Source organism: Talpa occidentalis, unplaced genomic scaffold (genome assembly GCF_014898055.3).
Source record: "Talpa occidentalis isolate TD23 unplaced genomic scaffold, MPIMG_talOcc4v2.1 talOcc4.4, whole genome shotgun sequence".
In the NCBI taxonomy this organism is placed as follows: domain Eukaryota; kingdom Metazoa; phylum Chordata; class Mammalia; order Eulipotyphla; family Talpidae; genus Talpa; species Talpa occidentalis.
In genome coordinates this window covers 77,046,975-77,068,338 of record NW_023604295.1, presented here as the reverse complement: position 1 = coordinate 77,068,338, position 21,364 = coordinate 77,046,975, and the positions used below count along the sequence as shown (strand labels likewise).

Sequence of the window (21,364 nt, the reverse complement as noted above, 5' to 3'; positions counted from 1 at the left end):
TATATAATTCAATTGTTTCACATCTACAGAAATTGTTTCTGGAAATTTAGGGAGAAAAGGTCTCAACAGATTCCTATTGATGGAACTGTTGAGAGTAAAAAACTTTCCTACAAAAGACTGAATAGACCTGGAAATAATTTTTTTTTCCCAGCAAAGCTAACTTGTCACATTTTCTCTCCCCTTGATACCAACACAGCATACAAATAGTGGTAGTAATTTTTGCTACTTATTTCAGAGTCTGTTTTTGCATAACTTCCATAGGGATTTTGTCTGTTTTAACAAAAAATTGGACGTGAGTTTGATTGTGTGGCTTTGTGTGGAGTTCTTCCAGAAAGTTGAAAAAGAGCTGAACCAAGAAGAGGAGAACCTGTTTGCCTTGTCTGTAGGGTTCCAGAGACCTCCAAAGAAGGTGAGGAAGCTTGCCTCCATTGGCAGGACTGGACAACCCGGCCAACAAAAAAGCCCTGGTACCCTCGAGAAGAGGAAAGCCCAGGTGGAGTCTGATGAGACCAACTTTGTACCTGAAGCCTACATCGACTGGATGCCACCGGTTCGCTCTGATCCTGTATGGAGTATTTCAACAAAGCCAGCTAAAAAATTGCTGTTAGTTATTTTCTGCCCTGTGATTTTATGCAAAAATAGGAAAAATGGTTAAAAAGTAGATTTAGTTTGCAAACTTTTGCTATGCTGTTAAAAGTTTGGGATCAAGGTTGAGAAAATTTGTGTTTTACATCAGTTGAACCATTTTAAGATTTTTTTCCCCTGTGATTTTGATATATTTGCTATCTTGTTTTAGCCAATTCTCCAGATTTTTTTTCTTTTGGCTTGGATAATGGACTATTTTTAAGTAATGAAACTGTCATACTGTACATTCATGGACAATGCTGCTGACTAATTGTTGCTTCTCTTACACACATTGTAACCCTGAAAAGACTGTCTCCTAAGATTACACCATGAGATCTGTGCCACCATAGATATGGTGGAATAAAAATTAAAAGGGGGGATTGCAACAGGGTGGTCCCCAGGAAAGGGGGAGGTTCCCTGCCCCACCCAAGGGAGGGTGGAGCTGAGCAGGAAGAGGAGAAGCTGCAGAAGAGACTGAGGAGGAAGCAGGATAGAGCCAGGAGACCTGGAGGAGGCGCATGGAGCCTAGAGACACGTGAAGAAACTGCGCTCGTCTTTTGGTCGTGGATTGGGTGACACAGATGTGGGTGAGACCCGTGGGGAGGTGACAATGGCAGCTTTTATCTTGATGTTGATTTTGCTCTTTTCCTTCCGGGCTTGTCCTGTTGTTTGTGACCCTTTTCTGTGGGTCCCCACTGGAAGATGCTTTAGACTTGTAGCAGGCTTTGGGGCCTTGTTCTGGGCCAATCCCATTTGGATGGACTTTTACCCACGAGGGGACGGGTAACTCTGGATGCTTCATTTAGAAACTAGACTCTTTGCCTTACCTGTATTGTTTCCTAGTTTTATTAAAGATTCTTCCCATTAAAGTCTCCTATGTTTTGTGTTGATTCAGCGGATGGCAGAACCCATGTAGAATAGGCAGGTTTGCGGGGTTTGGGATACCCCTCTTCCTGTCCTATAACAATAGGAGCAAGATCTGTCCTGCAAGCCCCTGCCCTAACTTGGCTCACATTTTCTCTTTCTCAACGATAGTGATTCACTGGCCACTCCTCTATTACAACATGCTTTCTGCTGTTGCTTTGCCCACGACAGATTTTTGGCTGAAATACCTTACATCCTGGTGAATCTTACAGCCGTTCCTCACTCACCTCGTCTTCTTTTCTCCAGGAATTCCCCTCTGAGCTCCCGTGGTTGGGTCAAACCATGCCTACTTCTCCTAGCACCCACTTCTATCAAAGTCTGGTTCTTTTTGCACCCTCAGGCAGGGTTCTATGTAAGATCAGTGAGGTTTTCTGGGAGGTTAAGAAAAGTCCAGGCCATTACCCTTGTTCAAGGCTCCACAGGAAGATGAGGAGGAGGTGGGAACTGTGCCATATTTTAAATGTCTAAATGACTGCCAAGTTGTAGGTATTCAACAAATTTTGTTGAATAAATATAACAAATTAGCACTGTTGAAGCAAAAAAAAAAAAATACAAGTATGTTATTTGCAAATGTGCTATTTGCAGATTTTTATTTATAAGACTGCATTCCCCCTGCACTACAGGCGGTCGTTTAGTGGCACGCTCTTTGCAAATTGTGTCCCCCTGTGCGCCTCTGAAGACAGCTACCGACGTCTAAATTTGCTGTGGTGAGGGAATGAGACCAGGACCCAACGCCCCCTGCCCACCTTTCTGGAGAGGCTGGGGTCTCAAGACCTGCCTGCCGGGGGAAGAGGGGTTACTCTAAAAGCCAGGGGCGGGGGGGGGGGGGGGGGAGGCTCCCGCTTCCCCGACCCTCCACCCGGCACCCTGCGCGCCCGCGGACACCGCCGCCCCGCCAGCAGGCGGCGCTCTCTGGCCCGTCTCCGGCCGGGGTCCCCACGGGGCGTGCGCGCTCGAGAGCCGTCGGGTCCCGCCGCGGTACTTCCTGGTCGGAGCGCCGGGAGCAGTGGGCGCCGCCGCGCGGTCGCCCGGGGTCAGGGCGCAGACCTCCGCCCGTGCCCGTCCCGGAGCGCGCGGGGCTCGGCGGTCGCCCGGGGTCGGGGCGGCAGGTGCCCGAGGCGGCCACCCCGCCGCGAGTCTGGTCGGCGCCCGGAGCCGGGGTCGGGGCGCGAGGCGGGGCCGCGGCGCCCGGGTGAGTGCGGGGCGGGCGCACCCGCACGGCCGAGGTTCCCGCGGGCGCTGTGCGCGTCGGCGGGCGAGGAACTTGCTTTTCAGGGATCCGGGGGCCGGGGCGCTTCCTCCTCGGGCGCTCCGGGAGCGGGGCGGGGCCCGGGCTGCTAGTCGCCCCCTCGCGCCTGGGGTCCGTCGCGGGGGTGGGCACCGGTCTGGTGACCTGGGTTGGGCGTACACTCGCCCAGACACTGGCACCCCCTGCTTCCCGGGGGTGGGGGCATTAGACATTATTTTTCAAACAGGTGATGTTGTAAAAAAGGCTTATGTGCTTTTCACACTTCTGCACAGCGAGGCCGGTGTGTACCGACACGGACACACCCCCGTGTATTGGGGGGCGGACTTGGCGTCCATCTCCCGGACCTCGGGTGTTGGGGGACGGTGACCCTGCTCGCCTCGGGCACTGGGATTAAGCCCCAGAGCTTTGCAGGGCTGTTTGTTCTCAGAGACGTGGCGTTCTGGTTTCTTCCTCTGTGACCTGCTCAGCTACCTCAAAACTGTCGCCAGGTAACCTGGGGCTGCCCTCGGATCTCGTTGGCTGAAGCACCTTTTCCCACCTGGGCAGGTGGCCTCGGCGGCCTGCAGAGGAATGGACAGCCGGGACGAAACGCGGACGCTTCGCCCAACCTCCTGCTGAAGACTCGGGTAAGGGGGGCGGAGAGGATGTGTTGCCCAAATCGCAGAGAATTGCACAAGCCTTGCGAATGAGTGTTTGGGTCTCAGAATTGCTAATTGCTTCCGGTCAAATCGTTTTGCTCTTATTTTTCAGATTAAAAAAAACATTAAATTTTAAAAATGAGACACACTCTCACACACGTATCTAATTTGCTTTACTTTTGGGGACACCTCTAAGACCCAATTTCTTTGTGCTACCTCCAGAACAGAATTGGGGTTTGCCAGTAGGGATCAACCTAGCTGCCAGGGACTAGAGAACCTATGGTTTAAAAACTGTTTAAGACATATAGCTCCGCAGTGCAACGCAATAATACATCGACCTTGGTTGAATTCTGATTTGATGAAAAAAATGTTTTTAAAAATTGAGCCTATAGAGGAAATTTTTACTGATGATTTGGCACACTTTTTTTTTTTTTAATAAATTTTATTGTTATATTCCCCATACAATTGCAGCCCCCCCATTCTGACCCCAATCCCTCCCCTCCCACCCCCGCCCCCCTAAAAGTGTCTCTGGTTCATAGTTTTTTGTTGATTTTGATTTTCACTTTCTTGTAGTTATTCATTTTCCTGGTCCCTTATTTAAGTTTTCTAGATTCCTGCTATGAGTGAGACCATCCGGTATTTTTCTTTTTCTTTTTGGCTTATTTCGCTGAGCATGATCCCTTCCAGCGCCATCCATGTTGCTGCAAATTGCATGTGTTTATCTTTTTTGAATGCTGAGTAATATTCCATGGTATATATGTACCACATCTTCTTGATCCAGTCATCTATTTTTGGGCATTTGGGTTGTTTCCAAAGCTTAGCTATTGTAAATAGTGCTGCTATAAACATAGGGGTGCAGGTGTTCTTTGGAATTGATGTTTCTGTGTCCTTTGGGTAAATACCTAGGAGTGGAATTGCTGGATCATATGGAAGCTCTATGTTTAGTAGGTCCAGAAATCTCCATACAGCTTTCCACAGTGGTTGGACCAGTTTGGCACACTTTTTTTTTTAAGATTTTTTTTTTTAATTTATGCACACAAGAGCTGGGGTGTAGACCAGAGGTGTGCGTTGGGGGTGGAGTGGGGTGAGAGGATTCACCAGAGACAGAGTGGGAAGTAGAACAGGCAGATCCGCTGAAATACACTGCTGAGGGGAGCAGAGAATGAGACGAGAGGTTTGCTGCACTATGTGGCTTAGCTTCCTGGCCAGGGATCAAACTTGTGCAGTGCATCAGTGGCCAGTGATGGCTTCATAGTGCTGAGACTTAACTCCTTGAGCCATCAGGGAGGCCTCTGATTTGACACTATTAAGGATATTTTTGCTTCATTACCTTTGGTAATGGTAGCATGATTACAGTTTTGTTTTGTTTTTTTTTTAATGCTTGATTTTGAGAAATACATATCGAAGTTGACTTTTTTTTTAAAGATTTATTTATTTATGCATACAGGAACGGGGTACAGGCCAGAGGTGTGTGTGTGGAGGGAGGGGTGGTGGTGAGAGGATTCGCCAGAGACAGAGTGGGGAACAGAATAGGCTGCTTGACTGAAATACACTGCTGAGGGGAGCAGCGGGCTAGTCAGGAGAGGTCTACTGTGCCATGTGGGTAGCTCCCTGGCCGGGGATCGAAGTTGTACTGCAGTGGCTACGGATAGCTACATAGGTTGAATCTTAACCCCTTGTGCCACTAGGGAGGCCCCTGAAGTTTAGGGGCCCCTGACATTTAGGTTGAGGATTTGCTTCAAAATAATCAGATTGGATAACTGTTAGTGGAGATGTCTGGTGGGTGGGGAATGAAATGGAAACAGGTTGACCATGAGTTAATAGTTGAAGCTGTGAAAAGGCTAGGAGATGTGGAATTCCTTAAGCTATCTCTTCATTTGTGTGTTTGGCAGTTTCCTTTAAAAGTAACACCGCCACCACCTGTAGGGCTCTTTTGCAGACTGTAGGTTCAGAAGAGCACTAGTGATTCCCTGTTAATCGTGTTCCACAGACTCTCCTTACCCTTTGTAAATTGGGTGTAAAGGTTGCCTCTCCAGATTCATGAAAGTCATCTTTTTGTTCCTCTGGGGGTGCTGCTTTGTGTGGCTCAGAAGGCACGGGATATTTGCTGAGTGTGATAGAGCTGAGTGGATCAAATTTATGCAGGTGGATGCTGGGTCAGCTTTTTTTATACAAAAGGTATTAACAAGCCTGGGACTTCAGTTGTCTCCAAACACACAGGTTGTATGAAATGTGTTAGTGATTTTTCAGAAGTGCCCAAATCCATTCCAGGTTTTACTCATCAAAAAACAGAGCTCAGCATAATTGGTTCATGTATACTTAGGATTTGTGTGCACTTCTAGAAGCATTGTGTACATCAGTGAAAGGTGTACTTTGTATCAACAAATCCCAGGTGATTGGAGATCTGCTTATACCTGGAGGAAATCTTATCTGTGTGTCTTACCTTGTTCCTGTCCTTACCTTGTTTGCTTCAGCATCCTGCTGTGTAAATACTCAGTAAGAACTGACTCCTAAAAATTTCTGTTCTTTTTCTTTCCAAGAACCCTGCTTTTTTTCCTCTGAATTTATCATATAATTCCTACCCATTCTGTCATATTTGATTAGTCATTTGGAAAAGTGATGATTGTAAGAGGGAGCTATTAAACATCAATAGAGAGAGGAAGGGGAGACATACTCCTTAAAGATAAACCCACATTTCCTAAATACCTTCAGTGAAACTGATTTTAATTTTTCTTTAACACAAAACAAGCCGAATGACTGCTATCTGTAGCAGCTAAAAGTTGAAGTGTTACATGAACCCCTTCAACCTCCCCATGTAGATTAACTGGTATAAAATAAGCTATAAAGAGGCTTTTAAGTCAGATTTCATTGAAGAAATGCCAAGGCATATCCCAGTTTTGTTAGTGTCTGGGAAAATAATGAGGGAGCTAACAAAAATCTTCTTACAGCTAGAAAGTACTATAGGAATTCATGATGTTATTTTAGTGAAATAGTTTGATTTGGAGTACAGTTTTCTTTGTGTGGATAAAAGAAATATGCAACTGTTAAGTGACTTTATTTTCTACCTCAGTTCCCTAAAACAGGAGCATAGAGAAGAGAAACTTGCTGGGCCCTTATGTGACCGGGCAGTGACCTAATGTTTACTCTCTGGGTGAAGAAGGTGGCATTGGACACTCGCATTGATTGCTAACAGCCATTTTTCAGGAATGACCACAATTGCAGTACTGTCTTTCCCCCTTTCCCATTATTGAAGGGTAGAAACACATTAGAAAAGCAAATTGGGGCCTCCCTGGTGGCGCAGCACAGCACTGTGAAGCAGTCCTCACCCTCTGCACTGCAGGTTCGATTCCCGGATGGCCAGGGAGGTACCCACATGGCCCCGCAGACCTCTCCTGTCTCGCCCGCTGCTCCCCTCAGCAGTGTTTTTGGTCAGTCTGCCTGTTCTGTTCCCCGCTCTGTCTCTGGTGAATCCTCTCACCCTCCCAAACCCGTACCCAGCTCTTGTATAAAGAAATAAATCTTTAAAAAAAAAAAGAAAGAAAGAAAATTGCTTTCTTGGCCCACAGATGCTGGGAAATGGTGTTTGCCACGCATCTGTAATTCTTTGTAAGCACTTTGCTTTCTTCAATAACACTGCATCCCACCCAGTGAGGTGCAGCGGTGGTGCTACAAGATGAAAACAGAGCATTGTTAAAGGATGAAAACTTGCCAAGTTGTTTCTTTAGAGATAAGGGGGAAGGACATTTGACACTTATTTGAGTGTGTAATAGTCTTCACATTTTTAATTCCCACAAATCTTGCTAAGTTGGGTATTGTCAGCCCATTTTGCAGATGGGCTTGATCTTAGAGAGGTTAGTTGTTTACTTGAGACCTTGCAGCTAGTAAGAGTAGAGGCAGGACTTGAACTCAAACTTGTTAATTCTTAGAATCTACATTATTACCAGTCTCTGCTGATTCACACGACCTTTAGCTGAGAGCCGAGCTACAGCCAACACTTTGTTCTTTAGCTATCTTTCACCACAAGCTATCTTTTCAGCACACCACTTCCCTGGTTACACACTGTGGGGGTGGAGTCTACCCAACCAGCAGGATGTTCTCAGGGGTCAGCACAGAAGTAAGAAGAAAACCGGGCCAATGTTGAAATTTGAGAGTTTTTGAATATTTGGCCCCCAAGAATTCCCAGAGGCTATCCTAGAGTTGTCTTCTCCCTAGAACAGGGTCGTGTACTCCAGTTCCCCTGGTTTCCACTCCCTAAAGTGTCCCCCATCCTGGAGGCAGGGGACCGTGGCACTGGCACAGTTGTAAGAGCTCTTTCCACCTGTGTGTCTACCCAGAAAGGGTAAAAAGATAGCTTGAGAGACTCCTGTGCCAAGAAGAACAGCAAAGAATGTATTCCTTTGTGGACATGAAGTCTTTTGGTTACTGTGTATTTCTTCTATGTCGGAAAAATGCAAGGGATGCTGTAATTTTTCTCACATCCTGCCTACTTCTTTACATGGCACTTGACTAGTGTACCTGCAATACAATAAAAATGGAGTTCATGCGTAGCCATGATGCAGGGGAGAAAAGGAAAAACTGAATCCCAAACCACTAATTTTTTTGAGTAAGTGGGAAGATGGGTACACTGTACCTTGAGGGGGTCCGCGGAGTGTCCTGCAGGTCAGCAGAAGCCCCGCTCCACACAGCCTGACATTGGCACCAAGGAGATCCTGAGGCTGTGTTGGCTGTAGCCGCTCTGGGCTGGATTCCAGCTGCCCAGGAGTCTTGGAAGTTGGAGAGGTACTCCCCTTTCCCTTTCCTTCTCTGCCCTTTTCTCTCCAGCTAATGATAAGTGTGCGCCCACACAGTGCTTGGACTCTGCAGGATTGGGGAACCAGCCTCTGAGAAGTTTCTGTGATGCAAATGCTAGAGTGGCCTAATTTCCTCATCTTGAGTTTTCTGTTAAGGGTTACAGGACAGATGGTCTCACCTCTGTATCTGGAGCTTCAGATGCTTCTGTTCACATCTTTATTTCCTTCTCCTGAATTCTGAGTGTTCACAGCCATGGGGGCTGGGGACCAGCAGGCTAGGAGGGCGGGAGGAGGATGGTAAGGAAAAGGAAGAGGAAATAACACAAAAAGAACCTGGTGGAATAGTTTGATGAAATGTCAGATACTCTTTTGAGGCCTTTGTCACTTGGAGCTGTCGTTCTGGGTGTGCACAGATCTCAGTGTGATAAGAAAACTAGAACATCGGAGGGTCTGTATTGGGAATGCCATGTTTGGTTGAAGGAAATTTAGAGGCTGAGATGTTTTTAAATGAGAACACTGAGATTCAGGCTTGTGGTTGGGTGTTCCCTCAGATCATTACTAACTCCCTGGTCAAACAGGAGGAGGCGAGACAAAGTGAGTGATTATTGGCCAGAACAAACAAAGGATGGGGCAGTGATCCTGAATGTGGACTCTAGCCAGATGGCTGGATTTATGCCTGGTCTTGACTGCCAAGCTGTGAGAACTTGAATGTCCGCCTCCCTCCAACCATTTTGCACCTCCATTTTCTTCTGGGTGAAATGGAAGTGATAGTATTACTTGCATATAGGGCTGTGGAGATGAATGGCATGTGGAGTCCTGGCAAGAATGAAGGTTCTCTGGGTTAGCTCTCACTGTGAGGGCCTACTGCCCCCAATAGTTTTAGAGGAAGGCAGAGAAATGCTTTCCAACTCTGCCCTCCCTATTTTCAAAGTGAGCAGGAGGGCTGCCTCATGGCCTTAGGGAAATGTTCTCCATGACAAATGATAACAGGATGTTTGATACAGCAACAGCTCTGGAACTGATGAAAAAAACTGGGCCAGAGCCCATGGCTTTGAACCCAGGGCTTTGGTTCTGTTGTTTGGGGATTAAAATCTATATTGACTTTGGAAAGGACATGGAGTCCGCTGGCATTCATTGTGAGCACTGGTTTCACCCAGTTGACTGGTGTCAGCATCAAACACGGGGTTCAAACACAGGAGTGCCAGGCCCGTGTCTGCCACCACCTGGCAGGGCCTGCCGTAGACTGGGTCCTCTGGGCACTGGGTGCTCTCCTGTCTGCTGGGGAGAAGCATCCTCATAGCAGTGTTGTGAGGAGCTAATGCGGTGACGCAGGCCCAGTGAAGTGTTGTGTCCGACTTGCCCTTCAGTGGTGAAACCAAAGGACAGGTACACCAGCAGGTTTAATTCTAACTCAGACAAGTACTAAAGGCACTGTTAACTAATATTTACATAGCATTTTACAGTTTTTAAAAGGTATATTTAATTTGATCTTCAACCAGTGATCCAGGTTTATTTGTTTGCGTTTGTTTCTATTTCCTTTTGCTGACTGCCAGAGGAGGTACGAAAGTGAACTGAGGCTCAGGCCAGGAATGGGAACATAAAAGTGGGCTATTTATTTTACTTTATCAAAGGGAGCAGAAGTTCCTATTCCTGTGCCCTTAAAGGACCACAGGGAGCCCTGATCTCCTAAGCAGAGAAAGGGAGAGATGAGAGCTGAGGAGTTCCCAGGAAGCTGCACACATGCATTATGTCCAGGGAGGCTGGCTGGAGGGGCCGCCAGGCTTTCCAGGTAGTCTCCAAACAGGCAAGAAAGAGCTTGCCCTGTTGACAGCTCCTGCCAACAGCTCCTGCACAACCCAACATGGTAGTGCCTGCCCTAGGTCAGGGAGGGAAGAAGGGCTGGGCTGTCCAATTTCCTCCTCCTGCCCCGGGTGCATATCCAGTGCTTCAGGCTCAGCCTGCCTTCACTAGCCCCATTGCCTTTCTCCCTCATCTCTCCTGCACTCCCAGCCAGTGTGCCAGTGAGAAATCCTGCAGCCCCAGCCCCTAGCTATTGAGCCCCCAAGGCTGCACCCTTCTACCCAGCCCCTGAATGGATTTCTTCCTGCTGCCTCTGTCATTTTGGTACTGTTGCCTTCTACCACCTCCTGATCCTGCACAAGCTTCTCCCCTTCTTTCAACATTATCCTATTTTTTTTAAAGATTTATTTATTTATTTATATAAGCACTGGTACAGTCAGAAGTGAGGGAGGGTGAGAGAATTCACCAGAGCCAGAGCGGGGAGCAGAGCAGGCAGAAGGACGGAAGCACACTGCTGAGGGGAGCAGCAGGTGCAGCAGGAGAGGTCTGCGCGCCATGTGGGACCCTCACTGGCGGCTGGGGAGCGAACCGATGCTGCAGAGGCTGAGGGCAGCTTCGCAGCCCAGCACTCAACCACTGTGCCACCGGGGAGGCCCCAACTTTATCCCATTCTGGAAACTTGCAGGGGAAAAAAAAACTATCCAAGGACCAAAGACATTAGTGTTTTGGGATATTACTTTCTAGCTTTTTGCATGTCTGTTTTTTTTTTTTTGGCTTAAGTTTCATTTTTTATAAATTTAATGTTTTAATATTATAAACATTTACATTAACATTTTAACAAAGTTGTATAGTGATAAAAATTTATTGTTGAGGGCCTCCCCTGGTGGCGCAGCAGTTGAGCACTGGGCTGGGAAGCTGCCCGCAGCCTCTGCAGCGCCAGTTCGATCCCGGCCGGCCAGCGAGGGTCCCACATGGCGCGCAGACCTCTCCTGATGTGCCCGCTGCTCCCCTCAGCAGTGTATTTCGTCACTCTGCCTGTTCTGCTCCCCGCTCTGGCTCTGGTGAATTCTCTCACCCTCCCGTGCTTCTGACTGTGCCCAGTGCTTGTATAAATAAAAAATCTTTAAAAAAAATTTATTGTTGCATTTTATATATCTTCATATATGTCATTTGTAATAACTTCTTGTTTTTTTATTTATTTACTTATTTTTTGTAATTTTTTTTTTTACATTGGTGTTCATTTTTGTACAATGTTTGATTTCTCCTCTCAGGTGTGATCCCCATGAAATTCCCACCACCTCGTCACCAGTGAACCGTCACCATAGTCTCTTGTCTTCTTCCCTCCTGTTTTGACCCTCTCCCTCCCCTGCTGTATGTCTCAAATTTATAGTTTGCCTGCTTGTTTTGTCTTTTTTTTTTAACTTCTTAACCATTCTGTTAATTTTAGAGAACTAGGTAGTGGCTCAGTTTTTATATTGCAAATCTAAGTTAGATGTAAATAAGCCCTTGATTCTGTAGTTATAATAAGAAATAAATGTATTTGGTTCCTGGTTCCTGATGGAGAGCTCCTGGGAAGAGGAGTATCTTTTGTTTTTCATAATAAACCACTTTCCACCACACCTGAGTTTATGCTAATTGGGTGACTCTTGGTGGAATGGACACTGGTTGTCAGAGAAACCAACCCTATGATTAGAGGGTTGGAACTTTTAGCCTTTCTGCCCTAGCATGCCGCGCGTGCACACACACACACACACACACACACACACACACACACGGGGATGGAGATTGTGATCACTCCCCAGTGGTCAATAATGTCATCAGTCATGCCTGTGTTATGGAACCACCATAAAAACACCCTAAGCATGGGGTTTGGAGAGCTGCTGGGCTGGTAAGCACAGATGCTGCAGGGGGCTTGCCTGGAGAGGGCCTGGAAATGCTGAGGCCATCTCTATACTTTGCCCTCTGCTTCTCATATATTTAGCTTTTCCTGAATTGTACCCTTTATAATAAACTAGTAATAGTAAGTAAGATGTTTCCCTGAGCTCTGTGAGCAGTTAGAGCTAATGGTCAAACCCAGGGAGGGAGTCTTGGGGTCCCTGGTGTACCGCTACTTGGTGTACTATGAGAAGCAACCTGGGCTCCACTGACACCCGAAGTAGGAAGCAACCTTGTGGGACTGAGCCCTTAACCTGTGGTGTCTGCACTAACTCTGGATAGTTAGTGTCAGAATTGGTTTAAGTAGAAAAACATTGGGTTTCAGAAATGTTGTAAGGAAAGATATTTTTATCTTTCAGGACCATTTCACATTGTGGGAGGCAGATTCCTATTAAAAAAAAAAAACCCTACTTAATCAAGGGTTTTGAACAGTGTTTTCTTTCTGATTACAAAAGCAGTATATGTTCATAGCAAAGTATCTGGCCTGCACAGGGAAAGTGCAAGAAGTGAAACGCACCCGTACCAGCACCACCCAGTGACAGTTGCTGGGGGTGTCGCTTTCCTTCTCCCGGCCCCACTTTTCCAGTGTGGCCCTAGGCCCAGGCTGTGCATGGCCACCCCCAGGAGCTTAGAAATGCAGAATCTCAGACCCCAGACAAAAATGAGAGTCCATCTTTTAACAGGATCCAAATTCAAGCTTGAGGATCCAAATTCAAAGTTATGTACAGTGCCACGCCTTTGCCAGTCACAGGAGGCATTATATTACTTACCTCTAATTTGTATTCAGTATACATACATACATTTTTCCTATGTATCCAAACCACTGGTTTTCAGCTTCCCTTCACCTAGACTCCAAGAATATCTGAGGATATGAACATGCTCCCCTCAATAGTACTGATTTGGGAAATCAGCAGAATTGGGGGAATTCCACTACATCCCCCTGTGAGAAGCCCTGCCATTAATAGTTTTCATCTTATTTCTATCACTTCACTTTATATTGTCAATATTTTCTAGCTGTTTACTTTCTCTGAAAAGCTTGTCTTCCATGGCCGCAGACAGTAGTCCATCCAGCAATTCTCATTCATTTGACTTCTTCCCCATTGTCAGACATTTAAATTGTTTTGATTCTTTTCAGCTAGGAGAGTGTTCTGAAAGCTATTTATAAATTGCTGAAGTGAATTGCTCATGCTTTGATTACTTCCTTCAACTGATTATTTCCTAATGATAAATTCCTGGAATGGAGCTACTAGGTCAAAAGGCCTGACTATTTTAAACATGCTTTAAAATGCTCTGGGAGTAGAAGTACCCTACCACCAGTGCCCTCCTAGGCACTGGCTGTTACAGTTAGTAGACAGACTCTCTCAGAGCATGCATCACTGTGCAGCCTCTAGGCCTGCTGAGAGCAGACCCTCAGAGGTGACAGTAGGGAAATCTGGAGCAGGGAAGGAAAGGGACCAGAAGGGTGGGCTTCTGCCAGTCGTGGTGACTTTCTCTTCATCCTAGCCTGAGTTCTGAGTGGTAATGCCACTGACCAGGCAGCAGCCTCCTTCAGGATGATTCCCACATTTAAACTTTGCTTCCAGATCCTTCCCCCAAGGGGAGGGGAGTAGATGGACATGCTGCTTGAAGAGACCTGAAACCTCAGTTACCAGTCCTGAATGAATGTTGGACCTGTGGCACCAAACCAGTGTTTGCTTCGTAAGCCGGGGACATTAGGTTATCTAACGCTTCTTCCTCCCATGAGCGGACCAGGAAACTCATGTTAAGTAAACTTTATTCTGCAAGGTGCATTCATATTCTGACAAAGAAAAAGTGAAATTTTAGCAGTGGATTTGTGATCAAGTCACAGTTGAACTTAGATGCCCCCCATAAATAATTTTTGTGCCCTCTATAAATAATTTGAGTAAATGAGTGAATGATTATACAAAGAATAAGTAAGTTCAGTTATGTTCCATAACATATATATGTATCATATGATGTAATTAGAACATTTTAGACAAGTATTAAACCACTAGCTATTCGTTTATATTACCTATTTGACAAACTGTGATTTCGAGTAGACCATACCTTCTGGAAATAAGTGATCGAGCCATAGTTTTTCTCATTTTATGTCCCCTTTTTAAAAAGCATTTTTTTTTAATTAATAAATTTTATTTTTATATTCCCCATACAATTGCAATCCCCCCCTTTTTTGTTTTGATAAACATACAGTAAAAAGTCTTGCATTTTGATAAGTGTAGGTACCGTGTAAACAGTATTTCTGTCAGTATTTCCATGCTCCAAAATAGTCTCTTCTACCCTTTTTCTGGTCAATCACCCTATCCCAGGGTGATTTCCAGCACCATAAGTGAGTTTTGCTTGTTGCTGAACTTCATATAAATGGAATATCATATATAGCAGACTTTTATAAGTAGAATACAGTTAATAGTAGCTTATTTTGTCATAATTTGTCAATGTTTTTGAAATTTCTGTATGTTGTATGTTTTAGTATTTTGTTATTGACTAAAATGGCATTCTATGAATATATCATAATTTGTCCATTCACTCTACTTGGAAGACAATTTGTACTGTTCCCAGTTTGGGGGGTATTGTGAATAAAGCAACTGTGAACATTCTTATACAAGGCCTTTTATTAAATGAAGTTTTTTTTAAGATTTATTTATTTATGCATACAAGAACTGGGATACAGGCCAGAAGTGTGGGGGGTGAAAAGATTCACCAGAGACAGAGTAGGTAACAGAACAGGCAGATCAACTGAAATACACTGCTGAGGGGAGCAGTGGGCAGTCAGGAGAGGTCTGCTGCGCCATGTGGGTACATGTGGGTAGCTCCCTGTCCGGGAATTGAACTCATGCTGCAGTGGCAGCTGATAGCTTCATAGGTTGCGCCTTAACCCCTTGTACCACCAGGGAGGCCCTTTAAATGCAGTTTTATGGAGACATACTTACATGGCATAAAATTCACCTATGGCAAGTATACAATTCTGTGATTTTTATAGACTTACCCAACCATCACCACAATCTGTTCAGAACCTTTCTGTCACACTCCCTGCCAAGTTTACTTGTGCCAGTTTACAGTCAGTTCTTATCCCTAAGCCTAAGCAGCCAGTGACCTGCTTTCTGTGTCTTGCCTTTTCTGTATATTTCTTATGAAAGGGATCCTAGAATACAGTATTTTGTATGTGTGGCTTCTTTTCTATAGTGTAATATTTTTTAAGTTTATCCATGCTACATGGTGTATGGGTGCCTTGTTTGTGTGTGTGTGTGTGTGTGTGTGTGTGTGTGTTGCATTCCCTGGTAATAAATGATGTTGAATGAACTTTTTTTTTTAATGGCCTGTTAGCCATCTGTATGTCTTCTTTAGAGAAGTATTTATCTTTTTGATTGGGTTCTTTGTTTTCTTCTTTTTTTTAAAAAGATTTATTTATTCATTTACACGAGAACCAGGGTACAGGCCAGATGTGTGGTAGGGTGAGAGGATTCACCAGAGACAGAGCGGGGAACAGAACAGGCAGACTGATGAAATACACTGCTGAGGGGAGCAGTGGGAAAGACAGGAGAGGTCTGCTGCACCATGTGGGACCCTCGCTGGCCAGCCGGGATCGAACCGGCGCTGCAGAGGCTGCGGACAGCTTCACAGCGCGGCGCTCAACCACCTGTGCCACCAGGGAAGGCGCAGTTCTTTGTTTTCTTTTTGTTGAATTATATGAATTCTTTGTAGATCTTACATATAAGCCCTTGTAAAATATATGATGTAGAAATTTTTTTCCTCTTCAGCACAGTCTTTTTAATTTAATGATAGTTTCTTTTGCTGTAGATAAGCTTTTTTTAAAAAGAAGATTTCTTTATTTATGCATACAAGAGCTATAGGCCAGAGGTGTGGGGTGTGAGAAGATTCACCAGAGACAGAGTGGGGAGCAGAACAGGTGAATTGACTGAAATACACTGCTGAGGGGAGCTTCAGGAGAGACAGGAGAGGTCTGCTGTGCCATGTGGGTAACTTACCTGGCCAAGGATTAAACTCGTACTACGGTAGTTGTGGATAGCTTCATAGTGCTGCGTTTTAACCCCTTGTGAATCCAGGGAGGCCCCTGTAGATAAGCTTTTTAACTTCATTAGTTCCTTTCATTTATTTTTGCTTTTGTTGTCCTTGCTGTTGGGGTTGACAAAGCCAATGTCACAGTGTTTTGCCTATGTTTTTTTCTGTGTATTTTATAGTTTTTGGTCTTACATCCAAGTCTTTAATCCATTGTGAGCTAATTTTTGTTTAAGGTGTGAGGTTATTCTGGTTTCATTTTTTTGCATGTGGCTGTCCATTTTTCCCAGTATTATTTGTTGAAAAGAATTTCTTTCCACCATTGTATACTCTGGGTTCATTTGTCATAGATTGACTGTCCGTATAAATGTGGGCTTATTTTTCTTTTAGTTCTATTCCATTGGTCTAGGTATCTATTTTTACTCCAATGCCATACTGTTTTAATTACTATAGCCTTGAAGTGTGATTTGAAGTCTGGGCATATGATACCTCCATTCCTCTTTTGTCAAGATTGCTTTGGCTGTTTGTAATCTTTTGTGGTTCCATATTAATGTCAATAATATTTATTTCTTTGAAGAATTCCATTGAAAATTTGATAGGGGTTGCATTGATTAATATATTGCTATGACTAAGAGACATTTGAACAATGTTAATTCTTCTACTCCATTATCATGGAATACCTTTCAGTTTCTTTGTGTCATCTATTTATTTTAGCAATGTCTTACAGTTTCTATTGGTTAGGTCTTTCATTTCCTTTGTCAGATTCACTCCTATGTTTTTAATACTTTTTTTTTTTTTTTGGTTTATGTTGCTTGTTTTTTTTGAAATTGCCATTTTTTATTTTATTTTGTTTTATATATTTTTACATCATTTTTCATTTTTGCACAATGTATGCATTTTCATCTTGAAGTTTTTAATACTTTTTGATGCTACTGTAAATGGGACTATTCTTGATTTCTTCCTCTTCTAATTCACTATTTGTATACATGAATTCAACAGACTTTTGTATATTTCTTTTGCAACCTAGTGCTCTACTATACTGATTTATTGTTTTTAAATAAATTTTTAGTGTTAACTTCTGAGTTTTCTGTGTATAGTATATTTATTTGATCTCTTTTTTTGTATCTTTCCGTAGGCCTCTATTGTTGTATACTTCCCTCTTAGTATTGCTTTTTTGCATACCATAAGTTGTGGTAAGTTGGATTTTCATTTTCCTTTGTCTCCAGATATTTTTTAATTTCTTCTCTGTTTCCCTCATTATCCCAGTCATTCAGTAGTGTGCTGTACAGTCTCCACATACTAGAGGTTTTTTGTGTTTTCTTTTTATGGTTGATTTCTAGATTAATATCATTATGATCAGAGAAGATACTTGATATGATTTCAGTCTTTACGAATTTATTAACACTTGTTTTGTAACCCAACATGTCGTCTATCCTGGATAATGTTTCATGTGTGCTTCAGAAGAGTGAGTACTCAGATTTGGGGGTTTGGTACACTATAAATGTCTAGTAGGCTCATCTCATCTAATTCTTCATTTAAGGCTATTGCTTCCTTGTTGATTTTCTGGTTGATCTGCCCATTGATATAAATGGTGAGCAGACCAGGTGGATCTACTGAAATACACTGGTGAGGGGAGTAGCGGGTGAGACAGGAAAGGTCTGCTGCACCATGTGGGTCACCTCCCTGGCCAGCCAGGGAATCCAACTTGTGCTGCAGTGGCTTGATAGCGTTATCTTTGACCCCTGCACCACCAGGGAGGCTCCATAGTTTACTTTATGATTCACTCAAGTGTTAAATAGTCTATGCATTTGAAGAAATATATAATGGCATGTATTTACCATTATTGTATCATATAGAGTCATATTAAAAATCCTCCGTGCTCTGCATGTTAATTTCTTCCTCCCTCTAACCAATGGTCACCATTGATCTTTTCACTGTCTCTGTAGTTTTGCCCTTCCAGAATATAATATAGTTGGAATCATACCGAATATATCTTTTCAGAGCAACTTCTTTCACTTAGCAATATGCATTTGAAGTTCCTCCGTGTATTTTCACAACTAGATAACTTTTTAAAATATTGAATTATCACAATTTATTCATTTGTTTCCTGAAAGACGTCTTGGTTGTTTCAACTTTTGGCAATTATTCATAAATAAAGCTACTGTAAACGCTCATGTACAGGTTTTTGTGTGGACATAAGTTTACATCTCATGTGGGTAAATACCAAAAAACATGATTCCTAGATCATATAATAAGAATATGTTTGGTTTTGTAAGAAACTGACAAACTGTCTTCCAAAGTGGCAGTATCATTTTTCATTCCCAATACTAGTGAGAATTCTGTTTTCTCCACATTATCACCAGCATTTGATGTCATACTTTTTTTTCATATGGACATGTATTTTAATTTCTCCTGAGTAAACACCTAAGAGTGGAAGAATTGGATGAGAGGATAGATGTATATTTAAGTGCCAGAGTGTTTTCTAAGAGGCTGTACATTTTAACTCCATCTTTTCCATTTGGTATTGGTCCTAAAATTAAAAATTTTAGTTACTCTGATAGATATGAAATTGTCATTGTGATCTTATTTTTATTTTTTTTAATATTTTATGTCATTGTGATTTTAATTAGCTCTATCCTAATGGCTAATGATGCTGAGCACCTGTTCACATGCTATTTACCATTTGTACATTTTCTTTTTGAAGCATCTGTTCAACTATTTGGCCCATTCTTCTTTTGAGTTGTCTTTTACTATTGATTTATAGGCATTTTTTGTATGTGTAGTCTGGTAGTCTGGATACAAGTTCTTTGTTAGATATATGTATGGTGAATATTTTCTCCCCATGTGTTCCTTGCCTTTTATTTTCTTATGAGAAGATTTTAATTTTAATGAGTCTGTCAATTTTTTCATTAGAATTGGGGTTTTGTCTTTTGTGTAAGATTGCTTTACATGTCCCAAGGTTGCAAAGTGGGCTTCTTTGTTTTTCTTCTAAAAGTTGTAGAGTCTTAACTTTCATATTTAGGACTATGATCCATCTTGAACTAGTTTGTGTGTTGTGTGAGATAAGATTGAGATCCTTCATTTTCATAGTAACCCAACTGGTCTAGGACCACTTATAAAAAAGGCTTCCCTTTCCTCCATTAAGTCACATTGGTACTTTCTTATAAATCATGTGAAGTGTCGGAATGCTCCTTCCTGTTTTGTTGATTTGTTTGTTCTTATGCCAGTACACACCCACTTGATTTCTGTAGTTTACCAGCCTTGAAATCAGGTAGTATAAATCTTCCAGCTTTGTTTTTCCAAAATATTTTGACTATACACTTTGCTTTTTTCATTTCAAAATCAGCTTTTCAATTTCTATAAAATTCCATGGTGGGATTTTGATCAATACTCTATTAAAACTATCAATCTAGAGAGTGTTGGCATTTTTTTAAAAAGATTTATTTATTTATGCATAGAAATGTAGGCTGGGGTGGGAGGGGAGGTGAGATGATTCCCCAGAGACAGAATGGGGAGTAGAACAGCTGGATTTATACTGAAATACACTGCTAAGGGGAGCAGCAGGGAATAGAAGAGATCTGCTATGCCATATATGGGTTGGCTCCCTGGCTGGGGATCAACTCAGGCTATTGCAGTGTTAGGGCTGAAACTTAATCCCTACACCACCAGGTAGGCCCTATATTTAAAATAGTTAATAAACTAAAAAGCATTTTATATTTAAGTAGAATTATTTGACTTGAGGGGTCTATCTGCCTCCAAAAAACTTCTGAATTTCTGAAACTTGATACTATCATGGTTTAAAAACAAAAATCAGGGCCTCCCCAGTGGCACAGTGGTTGAGTGCTGGGTTGCAAAGCTGCCTGCAGCCTCTGCAACCCCAATTCGATCCCCAGCCACTGGGCAGGGGTCCCACATGGCGCGCAGACCTCTCCTGCTGCCCCATTGCTCCCCTCAGCAGTGTATTTCGTCAGTCTGCCTGTTCTGCTCTCCACTCTGGCTCTGGTGAATTCTCTCACCCTCCCACGCTTCTGACTGTACCCAGTGCTTATATGAATAAACCAGGGGAAACAATTTAGTTCACATCTTAAAATAAATAAATAAATAAGTAAAATAAAATAAAAACAAAAATCAATCCAAGAAGGATTCTGAGGGAATGGAAAGTGTTTATGTTAGTGGAACAAATAGTTCATGTCTGGGATACCACTGTCAAAGACTTATGGGAAAGCTAGACCTGGTTGATTGGAAAAGCTATGCCAGATTGATGCTGAGAAAATAATCTCCTTCGGGTGCTTGGCCTGCTCACTATCTCCGCAACGACAGAGCAATGGTTTAGAAACCATGAACTGAATATAAGCAATGTTGTCATTTCTCTGGTTATAGTGTTGTATCAGGAGCCATGTTCAGAAGTCTGAGACTGTGAGTGAGGTCTCACGGGCAGTTGAATACAGATTTCTGATTGGTATTTTCCAGATTATTCTATGCTTAACCTCCTCCTTTAGCAAGACTAAAGTTAATGGTAATCATTGAGAACCAGGAAATGGTCTCTATGTCAAACATCTTTTCAAGATTAAACCTCTTTTATAAGCATGTTTGCTAGCCAGTCATCCTGGAATTGTTTGGACATTTCCAAATGGTATAAACACTAGCTCTCAAATTAACATAGCCCATTTTTTAAGCATACCCATTCTTACAGTCCTTTCAATATTGCGCTTATGAATCCCTTGCCTAGATTTATTGACTTCTATAGATATTCCTATTTAGTGATATCTTTAAAAAATTTAATAGCAAAAACTGAATGACTAATTGAAGATGTGGTATACTTTCCTCCATAATTCTGAATAACTATACTTGTATGTATCTGTTCTTACCAAAATGATGAAGAGATGAATATATATATCGAATTTGCAGTACATAAGAAGACAATAGTCACATTGTGAGGGAAGGGCATGTGACATATACATCACCAGAATATTAATTTACAATCAAATGCAAGACATTGGGGAAAAACTAATGGTAACTCTGTAGAAAACCAAATCATATCAACATAATCTAATTTCTTTAAGAACACTGCAAGGATCTGGAGGAAACAGGACACATATATCCTGACTCTCTCATGCTGTTATTTAATTATGAATAACATAATTATCAACAACCAGGGGAAACAGTTTAGTTCACATGATACCACAGTTATGGTGGAAAATTCATACAGAGATATTATCAAGGATATGGTGCTGGTTCTACTCTCATCATTTAAACTTACAAAAGGTTAATCTGGGACCCAGTTCTGTTGAGTCATTTTTAATCCATGACTAGTGATGTATTGTGTACATGTTTATTTTTGTGCTAGAAATATTGGCAATAAAAGTATT

At 42.9% G+C, this 21,364-nt stretch overlaps 1 protein-coding gene across 2 annotated transcripts in view; it reads left to right on the top strand.

Moving 5' to 3' along the window:
* The first annotated feature begins 2,724 nt into the window (after nt 1-2,724).
* The window catches only part of GPR160 (G protein-coupled receptor 160), a 33,705-nt gene continuing 15,065 nt past the window's right edge, over nt 2,725-21,364 (top strand). Inside the window, exons 1-2 of one of the 2 annotated variants that reach the window (XM_054700715.1) lie at nt 2,725-2,740; nt 3,286-3,423. The gene's annotated coding sequence lies outside the window, so the exon portion shown is untranslated. Of the gene's footprint in view, nt 2,741-3,231; nt 3,424-21,364 lie in introns of those variants that run through there. The other variant, XM_037525721.2, reaches the window with a different exon arrangement.